This window comes from Acomys minous (genome assembly GCF_964271855.1).
Source record: "Acomys minous genome assembly, chromosome: 16".
NCBI lineage: Eukaryota > Metazoa > Chordata > Mammalia > Rodentia > Muridae > Acomys > Acomys minous.
Window position 1 is genome coordinate 11,613,839 of NC_140498.1, and position 17,365 is coordinate 11,631,203.

Here is a 17,365-nt window from a genome sequence, read left to right on the forward strand (position 1 = left end):
CCAAGTGCTTTTCTTCAACCATAACTGAACTCAGGTCATCATGCTTGACGGCAGGGCCTTTCACCTGCTAAGCCATCCCACAGGCCCTATGACTTTTTTTGAGATGAGGGTCTTGGTATGTTGCACAGGCTGCACTCAACCTCCCAATGAGCTGGGATGATAAGCATGGGCAGGCCTGGTTCTCCTGCTTTTGGATTTCTCTACAGTCAACATACTCAGATTATCAGACTAAAAAAAAAAAATACTTCGAATTGGGAAGATTTTTGTTTTTTTTTCAAACACAGGGCCTCCAAACCTCAGCTTCCTGAAATGCTGGGAACACAGGTGTGCACCAGTACTGGCCTAGGTATGATACATCAAGATGGCATCCTTCTGCTCCCACAGAAACCTAGGCTCATCTTCCGTGTGTGTGCCTTGTCAAGAGACAGTCTTCCTGCTAAGACCCAAAGACCAGTATTAAATTTAGCTGCTTCCTCCATATAGGCAGAAGGGGCAGAAACCACATTGGTGCCTCTTACTGAGACTAGAGGAAAGAAAGCAGATCTGGAGGGTCAAAGTTAGGGAGTCAAGGCATGAAAAGCATGTGGAGAGGGCAGCGTTACATGGGGCAAACTTGGCAACAAAGTTCAGTTAGAAGTTTCCCTGGGGCAGGCAATGGGGCCCGGGCTCAGAAGGTAAGAACGCCCTCCCAGCCAGACAACCAAAGGGCTGCCAACTACAAAAGGCTAAGTGCTGGGCTCCACAGAGAACCAGCAGGACCTCTGGGCCCAGTTCTGCCCGGGCAGGAGAGTGTCGGCACGCTCCCCGCACCTTGTCCGCTAGGAACACGCAAAGAAGCGCTAAGCCTGTGGCCCCTTTGGGGGCGAGAGCTGTATCTCTCCTCTTAGCAAGACTGCTGCACTCAGACCGGGAGCCCCGAGAGTACAGTCTCAGGTCTCGTAGCCACGCCTCCGACTTCGCATTCCCGGAAAGGGGCCCGGCTCTGCCAGGGGCGGGGCCTTGGCTGCTGGTCCCAGCAGCGCGGAGCATGATGGGCTAGGCGCTGCCATGGCGACGCAGTGCCCGCCCCACCCCGCCCCATGCACCTCCCCGGTGGAACGCCGCTTAGGGGGGCGCCCGGGGCTGGCGGGCAGGAAGCGCGGGCGTCTGCCCTCCCGCCGCCCGTTTTGAGGTCGTGGAGAGGAGAGGAAATGGCCCCGGAGCGAGCACGCAGCTGCCTGATCGTCTGGCCCGACCGCGCCTCCGTGGACTTGGGTCCTAGCCTGAGGAGCCCGACCTGTGCGGGTGTCCTCACTAGGATAATGAATACTACTCCACTACCCAAGGCGACCCCTCACTCACTCTGCGAGGAAACCGATCTTCGAGCCTGTGCCCCCCAACCTGGTGGCCTGATACCATCTCTGCCTGCCACTACACAGTAAACCTGCTTCCTCCTCCGCAGGGCAGCCTCCCCCACTAAAATTCCTCTGGGTCTGAAAAGTCTGTCCTTGCAGGTGGCCATGATTCCTTCCCTGTTAGTCCACTTCTTCCTAGCAGCCACAGGCACCAGAGTGGGATGGGAGCCCGGCACTGACTAGGCCGGTTACAGTCCTAAGGTGTGATAGCTCCAGGGAGTAAATCCGTTACATCTGTTCAGAAGTCAAGTGGCAGGGCCCAAGCTTTGCCTGTCCACACGAAACGGGCCTCGTCACCCAGCTCCGGCTGTCCACAGCCCAACTGCCGCCCAAAGCAAAGGCCTGACCTCCCATACCTCCTCCCTCTCTCGCCTACCACAAGCCTGGCTTCCCTTCTGAGCCGCCAATCTGAAGCTACACAAAGGCCTGTTTGTTTGCTTTCACTGCAACTCCCCCCTGGATCCTGTGTCTTTTCTCTACTACCTGCCGGCAGGGCTTCCTCTCCCAGCCGCCAGCGGGCTGAAGAGGAGGGGCGGAAGGGAAGAGGGGCAGCCATTGCAGAAAGCTCTGCCTCAGGATCACCCCATCGGTCCTCGAATCCACCTCCTTAGTACAAGGGGCTCTTAGTTTGATGGCTTGACAAATGACAGTGGCACTAAGCCACTTCAAGGTATCTCAGAATACAGGGTGCTAGCTGGGACGGGAGATGCCTCGGTAGGGGAAGGAGAGCCGGCAGGCTCAGCCAGCCTTGCCCTCTCCATGTGAACACGATTTGTTTGTCAGGAAGGCTGCCCTGGTTTTCCAAGCAACCTACAATCTGCCAGGAGATATGGAGATGAAGGGGACCAGGAGGCCTCACTGGAGCAGGCAGAAGGGTGATGTTGTTTCCCAGCTCCCGCTCACGTGGTGGGTGCCCTCTCAGTGCCCACTTTTGCTAGGCGCACCCCCAGAGAATGTATTGTGTCTCCACAGCCCTGCACAGTCAAGTGAGCTGAAATAAGGCTTTCACAGGCAAAGAAAAACAAACAGCCACATTCCACACCACCTTCTCTACCTGCAGAGGGAGGCTGACCTCTCTCTCCATTCAAATAAAGAAACTCGACACTGATACAGCAGGGAGATAGGCACTCCGGCCTGGCTCCTCCACCAGAGCTCTTTTATTGCACCATGCCAAGCTGGGTGGCCCAGGGCGGGTCCTTACCTCCCTGGGGCCTCTCTTTTCCCTTTCCAGGCTGAATTTAACCCCTATGGCCACTTCTAGGATGAAAACATGCCCACCCAAGAATGAAGGAAACCAAAAGAAAAAGCCACAGGAAGAAAAAAAAAATTACCAGAACACAGTGTCATGTCATAGCAGTTGATTACCTATGAAAGGGTAAGTAAGTAGGTAGTAAGGGGATAAGCAGTCAACAGGGTTAGCCTGGAGCCCAACGGTTGGGATTCTCAGCTGGTTGAGCTCATGTGGGTCCCTTAACCTTTCCAAACTTTAGTTTCTTTGATAATCCATACAGAACAGTTAATAAGACGTAGGGGAGACCACCCAATACCTGGCACAAAACAGGTACAGATTACAGTTTCTCCTGACCATCACTTCCAACATCAAGGAGACAGGCCTTTACTCATCAGAGGACCCAACCCTCCCTTCCCCTTTGCCTTCAACAACCTGCCCTGTCTGCAGGTGTCCCATCACCTCTTCCCATCTCTGACCTTTAGAAACTTCAGGTGAAAGCCATGGCCACTCCACCTGAGGTCCCTAAGCTTCCAGGAGACAATGTCACCCCAAGGGAACAAAGCCAGCTCCGTCAACTTTATGCTAAGTCTGATTTGGCAAACCCTCTGTTTTTAGTGCTATTTTGAGCCACAGTGGGGATTTTCTATGCTGTCTCAGAGGTATCTATCACACATAGGATTGCTTCCCATCCCCACTCCTCTCTGTGCCTGACACGAAAATGTTGTTTTTCCTCCTCTTTCTCCCCAAAGAAAAGCCAGCATCCAGGTTTCAGCCGCAGAGCAGCCCGGAAGAGCAATGGCCTCTATTCTTCCACGCTTAAACTGGTCTTCTTAGTCTCCACAGTACAACATAAAAGGAGCTGCTGCAGCTCCTCAAACCAGAGGGAAAAAGGTTTCTCCTTAGCATCTCCCCGACCTCTGGAAGCTTTGCCCAGGTCTCGAAGGCTGCATCTTTTTCTGGCAGTCAGCCTAGCAACAATGCCCCTCTCCCCCACCTCTGAAGCTTTGAGATTGGGCCATGTGTTGGACTAGAAAGACTGCAGAAAGCCATCACTGGTTCTGCACTTTCCTTTTCGCTCAGCACGTCACAACTAATCATGCAATTGTGATTACTACACAGTCCTTTCTGCAATGCCAGGATGCACACCAGACTGGATGCTTCAAAATGGCAGGGACTGTATCTGTGACTACCACTTCTGCAAGCAAGGCTTGTTGAGCCCTCAGTGCTTTAGATGTCGTGACCAGCTGGTTTGTTGTTATAGAGACTATACACTGCAGAGTGTTCTGCACTATCCCTTAGCTGAAACAACCAATAATTCCTCCAGGCATGACTCGAATATCTCCCAAGTGACAAAATTACCTCAAATTGATAGCCACCTCTCTATGGCCTATTCCAGTGCCCCTGAAATGAGAGAATGCACAACTCTGGTCTGAGAACAGGTAGTTTTTATTTCACATCCTATCCAAACCTCAGATCCTTTAGACTAGAAGCTCCACAGGCCTATGACCTAAGCTCTATGTTGGTGCTAATCAATTATAACATTTGGTGATAGCAATTAGCATACGAAGTGCAACTTCCCCCATCCCAGATATGGATTGTAAACATCATAGATACTTACTTTGGCCATTTGATAAATGAGGATATAGGAGCTCTAAGAGGTTGGGGGACCTGCCTAAGTCTGATGATTGATGGCGACTCAACTAGAAAACACTTTGGCTTTTGTTTTGTTTTTGTTTTTGTTTGTTTTTGGAGACAGGGTTTCTCTGTGTTATCTTGGCCATCCTGGACTCACTTTGTAGACCAGGCTGGCCTCGAACTCACAATGATCCGCCTGCCTCTGTCTCCCGAGTGCTGGGATTACAGGCATGTGCCACCACGCCCAGCTCCAAAACTTTAACACTAAATGTCAAAGTTCCTTCTTCAAATCTGAAGCTCACTTGGTGCCAGCCAGGGTTTGATCTTCTGGGGTAAATACAGCCTCACAGGGGCTCCCTGAAAACACTCCTCTATAGGCAAATAGGGCCAGCCTGACATTACCCTGGTAGCCTGGCTGGCTGGTAGCAGTGAGTACTGGTACAGGGCCTCTACCTCTTTCCAGTGCCGGCAGGAATATGGATAGGTTGACCCCCTTAGGCAACAGCAAGTAAGAAGAGCCATTTCTGAAGAAAGCAATTTGGTGTTTTTTTTGGGGGGGGGGTGTTGGTTGGTTGATTTTAATTTTGTTTTTTTGGGACAGGGCTTCTTTGTGTATCCCTGCTGTCCTGGACTTCACTCTGTAGACCAGGCTGGCCTCAACCTTAGAGATCCACCTGCCTCTGCCTCCTGAGTGCTGGGATTAAAGGCGCATGCCACCATTGCTCAGCTAGGAGAGCACTTTGTACCCATCAGACACTCTGGTGCTTCACCTGTGTGAACTCAGATTTCTTCATTCTGCCAGTAACCCTGTAAGGAAAGACATACATCACCTTTTACCTCATAAACAAAAATGAGCAAAGTAAATAGGTAACCTGCCCAAACAACAGAACCTGGATCAGAACCTGAGCAGCAAGACTACTTAGAACCATGTCTAGGAGGTGCTGGAGAGCTGGCTCAGCAGTCGAAGAGCACAGACTGCTCTTCCAGAAGACCAAAATGCCGTTCTCAGCACGACATCAGGGAGCTTGCAATCCCCTGTAACTCCAGCTCCGGGGCACCACATGATCTAACCCACAGACAGACAAATAATACATAGTTTTTAAAATCCACTGCAACTCCACTTTCACCCTCATCTGGCCTCCACAGACACCAGGCACACACTTGGTGCATAGACATACATGCAAGCAAAACACACATACATATTTTAAAAGAAAGAACTGTGCCTTACGGATGGCCATAGCCCTTACAACATACGTGAGCGAACAAATGAAACGGGTCTCACTATCACTGAAGTCACAAGCTGCTGGGTACGTTCTTAGGGTCCACTCTCATCACTGGGCAAAGTCTCTTTGCAAATAGAAACTGTGCCCAGAAGCCAGGCATTTTCATGTTCCTTCCCTCCACTGACCGCCACCTTGCCAGAAGAGAAACAGGCATTGGACTCCCTGTTCTGCAAGTGAGGGTTAGAGGTGACTTTGTCAAGAGAAACTGTCATTGATGCCTTGTGCATGTTGCAAAGCTCTTTTGCAGTAAGAATAACAGTATGGGGCTGAGTTACAGGACAGGGTTGACAGACACTTGCCTAGCAAGGTAAAGGCTCTGCATTGCATCCTGAGCATCACAAAAATAGATACCAACCCAATAACAACAGCCAAGTGGAGGGCTGTGTGACAGCAAGACTTTGCTTATTATGCTCATTTGAAAATTTTATTTATTTTGGTTTTTCAAGACCTGGCTGTTCTAGACTCACTTTGTAGACCAGGCTGTCCTCAAACTCACAGTGATCTGCCTGCCTCTGCCTTCCAGAGCATTACAGGGCATGCACCACCACACCTGGCTATTATGCTCATTTTAAAATGGAGGAAAACAGAACCCACCCCACCCCCAAACAGTAGCTAATGCTAGGATTTGAACTCAGGCTGGCTTCACCCACAATCTGTGTTTATGTCCACACAGGGTTATGGGGCCCTCTTTGCTTTTCAGATCACAAAACACATCAAGGCCATTGTCACCTTTAATGTTGGCAGCAATTCATACTCTTATTTTCAACAGAAGAAACCAGTGCTGGGGGAAAGGAAAGTGGCTCCCCTAAAGCAGTGGCTGGAATTCATCCCTTTTCTCTGATTCTTAATCTGGTGCTTGTTGACCTGTCCCAAGAGAGCCCACTGTGCCCATGAACAGTGTCCCTGCACACCCTTTTAAGCTCCTACACATCCAGGTGGGTGTTAAGCAAAACTGCTGCCCAATCCCATCAGCCCTCTCTACTAGCAACAGCAGCCGCAGCGGCACCTCCCACCCCCACCCCCACCCACCCCCCACCACCACCACCACCACCCCCACCACCACCACCCCCACCACCCCTCCAAAGAAGTGAGCAGCCGAGGCCTACAGACTGAACACAGTCGATCCCGTGTTGGCAAGGAGAAAGAGTCCCTGGCTGGTTCCAGCATCTCACCCACAGCTCCTGCCACCTCTCTATCCTGAGCCCTGGCACAGCCATTTCTCCTCTTTACAGGACCCTATGTGCCATTCACCACCCAGGCAGGGTACTGTGCAAAAATTGGACATTTGTTGATTGTCTACCTCGTGCCAACACTTCCAGCGCCTTCAAGATTAACACTGGTTTGTTCAGTGTGTGCACAGAAATGATGTTCAAAAAACCAATGAACTAATGAAGGAATGCTGGACGTGGTCAGATCCCTCGTGCACCTGACTGCTTTCTCTCCTGAATGTAAGCCTACTAACCTGCAGCAAGAGTACCTCAACTTCCCTTACAGTCCCTTAAGTCCCCCTCTGCCCCACTCTCTGCTCCCAAGGTTGCCCTCACCCCTGCACACCACGAGCCCTGCACATGCTTCTCCGCCTGTCTCGGACTCTCCCACCCCTGACCCTGTTTCAAGGGCTCCAGAACCAGCAGCCAAGCCTCCCCCTCCCTGGTGTCACATTCCAATCTCGGGTCTTCAGTGACCCACCGGAAAGGGGCACAGCTCACCCTCATTCTTGGAGAAACAGGATGAGCCAGTTTCTTCCAGCCCCTTAGGTTTCTTCCAGCACACGCGCGCGCACACACACACACACACACACTAACACACGCCCCTTCTTCATAGAGAACAGGCCTCAGCCAAGGATCAAAGAGGCCTCTGAGTGGCTGTGAGGTTCCTATCCTCTGCACTTCACCTGGGGCCCCTACCAGGAAGCATTCCTAAGCATCTGAGTTCTAGTCCCCACCCCTGGCTGTGGGCCCTGGAAGGAGTCACAGGGGCTCAGCTGCTCCAGCCTCATGTGCAAGGCAGAAGGGCCTATCATTCAGAGATCCACGCTGGGCCACTGACACAGACAAAGAGAGATGACTCATTCTCTTGGAGGTCAGAAGGAGGAGACAGGATGTCTGTTTGGGTCTTGGGAGGCAGATGAAGGGCACCCAGGTGGAAAGGGCAGCCCAGGCAAGCTCAAGAGGCTGGCACGAAAATAGCTGAGCTGCAAGGAGGGTAATGTGCAGAAGCAAGCAGAGGACAGCAGAGAGGACCCTGGGAGCACGTGAAGGACCCCACGTTAGCCTGTTCAGAAATCAAGAGGCGGCGTATCAAGGTAGCTACTGGGGTTCAGAAAGACCATCCAGTCTCCCCTGGAAGATGGCAGAGAGGCCCACAAGGAAGCCCTGGCACACGGCTCCTTCACCATTTCTCCTGAGTCAAGTGGCCGAAACACAAAGTCTTCCAAGAGCACCGGGTATGTCCCTCGCCTTCTTCTCTACCTCTGTCTGTACACCACCTGCTCACAACCCTCTCTTCCACGAAGATCGTGGCTGCTACCTGGGTCTCACACACCTGCCACTGGGGAATGTTTCATGCCTAGGCCCAGCATGGCTTTGAAAGCACTAGGTCTTTGGACAGTCCACCACTTTCGCTGGGGCCTGGCATCCAGGGCTTGTCTCAAAGAGAACCCTGGTCTGAGGGCATCATCATCGCCAATGCACACAGCTCCTCCTCCCTGGGAACCACAAACACACATACATACCACAGCCCAGGCAGCTGGCTGAAGCAGAGAAGGACAACTATGCGCTGCCATGGACATAGGAGAGCAGTCACGGCGGCAATGAAGACACAACAGCTGGCTTCTCGCAGAGCCACTGACCTAACCATCTATGGATACCTACAGCTGCAGTCAGTGAGGGGATTCTTATTGTACAGATAGAGACACTGAGGCCCAGCGTGGTAAACAACTCCCTCAGCAGATGGTGGAGCCAGCAGTCCATCCAGAGTTCGCCCTGAAGCACCTCACCCACTCCCCTCCCAGACAGAAAGGAAACCAGGGTTGTAGAACAAGAGACCTAGGTCTGTTTTCACTTGGGGAAAAACAAAACTATGTATTTGTACGTAGCCCTCTTGCATTCAGTAAGTGAGAAGCTGAAAGGATACACTCAAATTTTACAGGGGCCACCTGTGTGAGGAGGGTCTTTTACTCTCCATGCTTTTAGGCTATTTGCATTTTTTTGCAGTGAGAATCTGTTACTTGAGCAATGAAAGAGAGAGAGAGAGAGAGAGAGAGAGAGAGAGAGAGAGAGAGAGAGAGAGAGCGCGCAATTGTAGGGTCTCAACTACTATTTTTTGGAGGAATATTTAGCAGATCTACTTCCTAGGCCTGCTTTTTCAAATTCGGTGTGATCTGTCAGTGGTTGTGAAAACGCTGGTTTAGTGGGTCACAACTGGTCATTTTTCTAATCTAATAAACTAGAACCGAAAATGTCAGAGCACAAGCAGAAGATTCATTCACTAAACTTTTGTTTTTGCTATATGCTGTGAGTAGGAACAATACTGTGACCTAAAAACTACTTTACACACGGCAGGAGTGTTTTCGTGCATAGCAGGGTTTCATCATGGGTAGGGCTTTTTAAACCAATGGTCTAGATTTGGGGCCTAAAAAGGAATGAGCCCCACGCCCCGTGTGCAGAGGCCTCATGGACCAGTGGGAATAAAGACACTTCTGAAGCAGGAGGCCCCTCTGCAGAAGTCAGAGGGACGATTGGTTGTCAGGGAAGGTCACACTTTGTCCCCTCCCAAGATGGCCTCTGAAGCCTCAATAGCCCCATACACTCTCCTCTCCAAGGAAGGAGCCTGGCCAGACTTCTCAGGGGAGGCTGCCTTGGGACTAGGGTGGCTGTGTCTATGCCTTGTTCTTGGGCCCCACATACCCTCTAGGGTGTTGGGAGGAGGGGTGGGAAACTAGATTACTCTCCAGCTTCCAGATCCCAAGGGCCACGTCCCAGAGAAACCTCTGGAAACAGCTGTGTAGTCAGCCAGGAAAGGCCTCCACTCCGCTGCCCCCAACCAGGACCTGATGGAAGCTGAGAGAAGAGTGTGTGGAGAATGGGGGAGGAGAAGGCGGATAGGATAGGAAGCAGAGCTCCCAGATCTGGGCTCCCATCGCGCTGGCGCCTCCACATCACAGCTTGCCTGGCCCCACTCTCCACCCGCCTCCCCTCCCAGGGCAGCAGACAACTAAAAAAAGATAAAATAAAAAAGAAGTAATTCCCCTGCTCTGACGTCAGCGCGAGGTCTTAACAGCCCAGCAGCCGCATGAAACTAGATTGCAACCAGATGTAATGCCCTTGAATTCTCAACACAGCACTGCCGTTGGGAAAGGGGGTGGGAAGGGGTGGGAAGGGGGGGCGCGCGGGGCCCGCTAGAACCGCGACACAGGCGCTGCGGGAGTGCATGCGGTGAGCTGGGAAGCGCCGGCCTGGGTTCGCCGCCGTGCAGGCACGCAGCCTCACGTCCCCAGTCCTCAGGAGCGTATTACGCTTGGGTTTTTATCCATTCAGAGGCCCCCAAGGCCAGGGTTCCCGGGGCGAAGGCACAGCTCCTGGCCTCACTCCCGCCCTGCTGTGTGAATGAGCGCCCTAGAGCCCCAAAGAGGAGCGGGTCGCTGGGAAAACGGGCGCCCCAGGAAGCTAGGGCCGCCGCGACCTGGAGCCTGCCTTGTGTTTCGCTTCCCCTCTGCCCCTCCTGCAAGGCCTCCAGTTGTGACCAAAGCTCCAAATGTCACCTCCGAGCCCTGCCAAACCATCGCCCCTGCCGCGCTCCACCCGGTGTCCCCTCGGGTCTTCTTGCCTCCAAAGGCGTGGGGCTCGGCCTCCAAAGGACCCGTGGGCCTTGGCCGCGGCGCCGCTTTCGAGAGGGCACCAGGCTCGCGTGTCCCCGGGGCTCCTGTCGGTGGCGTCACCCCAAAAGGCCTATGCGCCCCGGGACTGACCGCGATGGAGCTCTCGGGTCGCGGGGACCGCTTCCTTGATCAACGCGGGGCCTGCGCACAGGCCCGGGCGGGCACACGCGGCGAAAGCCGCGTCCTGTGTCGCCACGAGCGGCTCTCGCAGCCCGGACACCCACCCGGGAGCGGGCGACGCACCGAGCCGCCTGCTCCCCGTCCCCACCCTGACCGCACTCACAAAGCTCCCTCGGGCCCGCGCCGCGCCGCCCCGCGTCCCCGCCCCACACTTGGTGACACTGGGCCTCGGGCTCCCAGCGCCCGCGCCCAGCCGGCCACCGACTCTCCAGAACACGGTGCTGCAGCCCCTACACGGCCACCGGCGGCCTCACGCCGGCCACTACACAAAGCCAGGCCGCGCGACCCCGCGTCCGCGCCCCGCTCGCGCTCGGCCCCTGCCCCGGCCCGGACCCCTACCCGCAGGGGTCCCCCACGCCTCGCGCCGCCCCCGCCCAGGTCCTTGTCCCCGCGCCGGACGCCACGCTCACCTCGGCGCCCGCGCTCACTCCGGGGCCTGGCGTCCGGCGCTGCGACTTCGCGGCCCGGAGGCCCGCGCGCCCATGGGTGTCGGGCGCGGCGGCCGACCAGGCGGGAAGGAAGGGTGGGCCGCGGCGCCCCCTCCTACGGCCGCGACACGACGAGCCGCCACCTACCCTCGCCGCCGCCGCCGCCGCTGCCGCCGCCGCCTGGCTCTGCAAGCGGCCTGTCCGAGGCCAGGCGCGAGCGGGGGCGGCACCGGGGCGCCGGGAGCGGGCGGCGCGCGTAGCGGGCCCTGACCGCGCACCCTCCCGGGCCTGCCTGGTGCCCGCGGGAGCCTGAGAGAAATGCGATCCCCTCCACACAGGAAGAGCGGCGGGCGGGCGACGTGCGGGGGGGAGCAGGAGAGCGAGAGGAGAGCGAGAGCGCGAGGAAAAAAGTTCCCGGGCGGCCAGGCGGCTCTCGCTCGTGGCCTCGGGTGCCAGGTGGGCCGTTCGCGCCCCGACAGCGCCCCCTGGCGCCTGCGCGCCCCCGCTGCACACAACTCCCCCATGTCCGTCTGGGGGCAGGGGCTTGGCGGAGGGCCTGAAGGTGCAGCAGGGGGCGAAGGGCCTGGGGATGGCAGCCAGGACTTGGTCTGGTTATCAGTCGCGGAGGATTCGGACTCAGTCTTGGGCCAGGCCTTCTTTCTCACTCCACAACTCCACCACTAAGTCCTCACTTGTGACTGTATCTTTGGTTTGAGAATCGATTTCGAATTTCCTCAAGTTAGACGTGAAACGTGTTGGCTGCACGCGTGGGCACCTTTTGGGGTCCTGAAGCAATGTGGTCCTGGCTTGTCAAGGAGCTAGCCTTGTGTGTGGGAGACACAGACAGCCGACAATGATTAGGTCCACAGCGAAGATAATTTTAGAGAGAAGTAAAGTGCTAGGAAAATCAGCAGGTGCAGTGGATGGATTTAGCTGTGGGTGAGAGAAAGGCCTGTCTGAACAAATAACTAAAGAGCAGGTTAGGAGCCTGCACCAGCAGCTCGTGGAAGAGCATTCTTTGAGAGGAAAAGACAAGTGCAAGAGCCCGGAGGCAGGAGTGGTCTTGATGAATAAATGCAGTTGTAAGGAGGCCAGACCCGGTGGGGTAAGATGCGGGCATGCTGAGTGCCAATCTAAAGCCAGGGCCTGTAGGGACTACAAACAGCTTGAAGGGAATTCGGCTGCCTTCTTAGCGGCAAATAAGCCATCGGCAGATTTTAAGTAAAAGAATCTTGAATGGGTTAGTAAATGAACCAATTCACTTATAGACAGATTCCTGAGCCATCGCTACCCCCTCAAGGCTTCTCCTCCCCTGCTCCAGGCAGCATAAATTTAGCAGCTTCCTCGAAGAATCCTGAGCCACTCATCCTTTGCTAGGCGAAGGCCAAAGCACCCAAGCGCCCAGGTGACTTGGCACAAGTGAGTCACCCTTTCAGTCCTGTTCATCTGAGCGCGAGGTGTGGCCCTACGTCCAGCGCCTTTGTCTTGTACCAGGCGCTTCACTCCTTTCACCTCAGCCTGTTCACCCTGTCTGCCTCTCTGTTAGCTTCACCACGACAAAGCCAAGCTAGACCTGCTCTCAATGCTCCCTGCCGACTGGCCCGGAAACGCGACTTCTAGGCAGCGAGCAGGACAAGTGGGCACTGTGTTGCTTCAAGGCTGCTTTCAACCGTGACTTCAGACCTGGTTTCTGAGCATGGCATCCCTACTCATAGTGAGTGGTCCTTCCGGAGGCACTAGGCAACAGTCTCACTCTCTCTCTCCTCCCTCCCCCATTCTCCCCCCCCCCCTCCTTTTCCTAGCTGCTGGACCCCTTAGTAACCGCCAGAAGCTGGAAAAGGCAAAAAACTAACAACAGTAACAAAGCTGCTTCCGTTGTCTGGCTCCTACTCCCTCCCCTGGTCCTGCTCCCCCGCCCCCCCTTTCCTGACAACACAGGACTGTACTCCAGCCACTTGATAATCTAGAACTAGCTCCTCCTCTCAGCGAGAGCTGAAGTTTAAACACACCTACAACCCCCGCGGCCCTTTTCCTTTGTATGAAGATATTCCTAGGCCTCAGGGATGAGGGGTGGATACATTTGGGAGTTGGTATATTCTGACTTCTCCTCTTCCTCCTCCTCCTCCTCCTCCTCCTCCTCCTCCTCCTCCTCCTCCTCCTCCTCCTCCTCCTCCTCCTCCTTCTCTTACTGCTACCCCACCACAAGCCTCTGGGCAGAAGAGGAAACAGACTCACACCAGCAGCACTGGGTCTGTCATCCAGCTACTTGAGAATCTGAGGCTGGAACATTGCCAGAGCCCAGGAATTCAATACCAGCCTGGGCCAGTGAGGCTCTGTCTCAGTTCCTGCATGTTTATGGTACGGGTAGTATAGTCTTGCTGTGTAAAGTGCCAAAATGCACAGGCTCACCCAGAAGATCTCTCTCTCTCTCTCTCTCTCTCTCTCTCTCTCTCTCTCTCTCTCTCTCTCTCTCTCTCCCCCTCTCAGGTTAAAGCTACATTATTTTTATTTCATGTGCATTGGTGTTTTTGCCTGCATGCTGTCTGTCTGAGGGTGTCAGATCCCCCTAGAGCTGGAGCTGCAGGTGGTTGTGAGCTGCCATGTGACTGCTGGGAATTGAACCCAGATCCTCTCAAAGAGCAGCCAGTTTTCTTAACCAGCAAGTCTGTCTCTCTAGCCCCGCTTCTCTCTCTTTTAACGTTAATTTTTTACTTTATGTGTATGGGGTGTTTTGCCTGCATGTCTTGCTGTGTGCTGCATGCCTGCAATGTCTAAGGAGGCCAGAAGAAAGTATTGGCTCTCCTGGGAATGGAGTTATAGACGGGTGTGAGCTGCTATGTGAGTTCTGGGAACTGAACCCAGGACCTCTGAAAGAGCAGCGAGTGCTCCATTTCACCACCCCACAGGTGTCTTCAGAGGGATTTCTTTTTTTTTTCTTTCTTTCTTTTTTTCTTTTTTCTGTGTGCCTTAGCCATAGAGGCTTCTAAGTAGTCTGTCAGAGCAGGATGGCTTAGACAGGGCTGCCATCAATGCTGACCAAGAATGTGCAAGCTTCTTAGGTGAGAACCGAGAGCTTAGGGGTCACTGTTAGCAGCACTGGGGGGCTTGGGTTGCTGAGAATACTCTGAGCATCCCTAGGATGCAGGTTAGGAAGGCTAGAAGGTGGGCATGCTGTCACACAGAAACCCAAATAGACAGCCTTGGTGCAGGAGTCTCAAACCCAGATCAAAGGCCAATGAATGTGGGTGCTGAGGGGGTGTTTGTTTTATCATTGGGTTTTCATTTTATTATTTTGTTGTACTTAGGAATTGAACCCATGGCCTTGTGTATGCTAGGCAAATGCTCTCCCGCTGAACCACACCTCTAGTTCTGAGACACTGAGACAGAGTCTCACTATGTAGGGCAGCTTCCCTTCTATGTTCTATGCAGCCCAGGCAGCTTCCAAGTTGGTCTTTTTGTTGTTGTTGTTGTTGTTGTCCTTTTGTTATTATTCTTTCTTTCTCTTTCCTTCCTTCCTTCCTTTTGTTGCTTGCTTGTTTGTTTGTTTTTAGAGATAGGGTTTCCCTGTGTAGCCTTGACTGTCCTGGAACTCACTTTATACACCAGGCTGGCCTTGAACTCGCAGAGATGCAACTGCCTCTGCCTCCTGAGTGCTGGGATTAAAGGCGTGTGATCTTGCTTGCTTGTGATCCCTCTCCTTCTCCCTTTCTTCCTCCTTCCCTCCCTCTCTTCTTCTTCACCCACCCCCACCCCGTAGTGTATTTGTGGTGTGTGTGTATGTGTGTGTGTGTGTGTGTGTGTGTGTGTGTGTGTGAGAGAGAGAGAGAGAGAGAGAGAGAGAGAGAGAGAGAGAGAGAGAGAGAGATGACACGGAACCCAGAGCCTCCCTGCATGCTAGTCAAGTGTACTAACTTTGAGCCACACTCTTAGCTCCCTGGGGTGGTTTTGATTAAAAAGCAAGAACAGAGCAGTGTGAACATTCGGGAATTGAAGTCCCTTCAGGTAACTTTACTCTCAGGGGAGCCTGCCACTCGCCTTTGTTCTAGACACACATGTAAACTGACTACCTGACCTTCTCACCTACCTGGGCATTTGAATTTGAGACACTTCCTTCCCCAGCTATCCTAAGGCTGGTTATCTGTGTGGTCTTGAACTTCCTCTGTTTTCTGTCAAACAAAAGGAGGCAGCGTTTCCGGTCTAGAGAGGCTGTTAGCAGACACCAGAGAAAGAGAAGATCTGTTTGGTTAAGAATCAGGCTTCTCACTGGTCTTTTATTCCAGCACTTTGGCCGTAGAGGCATACAGATCTTTGTGAGCTCAAGGCCAGCCTGGTCTACATAGTGAGTTGCAGGACAGCCAGGGCTATGTAGAGAGGTCCTGTCTCAACAAACAAATAAAGAGGACTACATTTATCACTGGTTCATATAAAAGATTGCCAAGTGTGCTTACAAGGCCACACTTTTTTTTTAAAGATTTTTTAAATTTAGTATACAGTATTCTGCCAGCATGTAACACCTGCAGGCCAGGAGAGAACACCAGATTTCATCTTAGATGGTTGTGAGCCATCATGTGGTTTCTGGGACTTGAACTCAGGACCTTTGGAAGAACTGGCAGTGCTCTTAACCTCTGAGCCATCTCTCCAGCCCCACAAGGCCACACTTGATAGCCAAGGCTACCCACCACCAGCACCTCATTAGGTAAGCCTTTCCTTATTCACAGGAGGACACTGGGAGTGAGCAGGGAAAAGGGCTTGTCCAGGTCACAATTGGATCTAGAGTAGTGATTCTCTCTCTCTCTCTCTCTCTCTCTCTCTCTCTCTCTCTCTCTCTCTCTCTCACACACACACACACACACACACACACACACACACACACATAGTCCCCTTGTGTTCTCCTGGGGACACAAGCTTCTACATGAAGACTCCAGGCTACTCTTGGAAGCCCTGATGGAGTGCAATGTGGCACCTACTATGTGCAGTGAATTTCATTCTCAATATCTGTTTTGCAAAGAAGATTGGCTCTGAGGAGTGGGCAGGAACCCACTGTCTCTGTATACACAGCCTCCAAGAAGCTTTGAGGGGAGAGTCCTTGCCCCACCCCTACCATCTGCCCACAGCTCGGCTCCAGCACCTCCCCAGTGCTCCGGGAGACCTCTGTCATCTCAAGCTAAAAGGATTTAAATACCTCTTGAGCCCTGTACCAGCAGCCATATCTGCTCACGACCCACGAAGTCCAGCTGGAGGAACTATCCTTTATGGACACACCCACTCTTCCAGCTTGAGGTCCTGGGCTGTCTGAGAGAGAGGAAAGCTAACTGAACACCAGCCAGCACATATGCACTTGCTTTATTTCTCCCCCGCTCTTGTCTGTGGCTGTGACAGCCGCATCCAGGTCCGGCCTTGACTTTGTCCCCCACAGCGCCAGGCATCTGTAAGTTGAACAAGTCCCTTTCTTCCCTAAGTTGTGTTTTGTCAGAGTCCCCGAGCAGTAAAAAGAAAAGCAGTGCCCATTTCTGGGGAGAGGCAGTGATTGGGGAGCTGAGCAAGGAAAGACCCTTTGGCTTCCTGCAAGGCCTCTGATCTCCGGCAGAAAAAAAGGATGAAGATCTAAAAGGTTGCTCTAGGCAGTGTGAGCACCACAGGGAATGGGTGTTTGGGTCCAGTTTCAGGGATGCTGTTTAGGGATCCAGGATTGGGGAATCAGGCCAGACAAGCATCACTAAGATCCTCCATCCATCCACCCATCCACCCATCCATCCATCCATCCATCCATCCATTCACCCATCCATCCATCCACCCACCCATCCATCCATCCATCCACCCATCCACCCATCCATCCTTCCATCCATCCATCCATCCATCCATCCATCCATGCCCCATCCATCCACCCATCCACCCATCCATCCAACCATCCACCCATCCATCCATCCATCCATCCACCCATCCATCCATCCATCCACCCATCCACCCACCCATCCATCCATCCATTCATCCACCCACCCACCCATCCATCCATCCACCCACCCACCCACCCATCCATCCATCCATCCATCCATCCATTCACCCATCCATTGACTAATCTATCCACCCACCCATCCATCTTCACATCTGTTCAACCATCTACCAGTCCATCCATTGACCCACCCACCCACCGACTTATCTGTTACTCATCCATCCACCTACTTATTTATCTGTCGACCCACTCAGCTATCCATCCATCAATTATCTCACTTACTCAGTTCTCATCTATTTATGCATTTGTACATTTTTTTTTCAATTTTATTTATTTTCTGTGTGTGGTGTTTTCCTGAAGTTATGTCTGCGACCATGTGCACGCA

At 53.3% G+C, this 17,365-nt stretch overlaps 1 protein-coding gene across 6 annotated transcripts in view; it reads right to left on the reverse strand.

The window, feature by feature from the left end:
• Nucleotides 1-11,474, reverse strand: part of RAI1 (retinoic acid induced 1) — a 102,556-nt gene extending 91,082 nt beyond the window's left edge. For 4 of the 6 annotated variants that reach the window (XM_084762364.1, XM_084762367.1, XM_084762361.1 and 1 more), the window contains exon 1: nt 11,013-11,474. The gene's annotated coding sequence lies outside the window, so the exon portion shown is untranslated. Of the gene's footprint in view, nt 1-10,370; nt 10,657-11,012 lie in introns of those variants that run through there. The other 2 variants (XM_084762362.1, XM_084762369.1) reach the window with 2 other exon arrangements.
• Nucleotides 11,475-17,365: the final 5,891 nt, after the last annotated feature.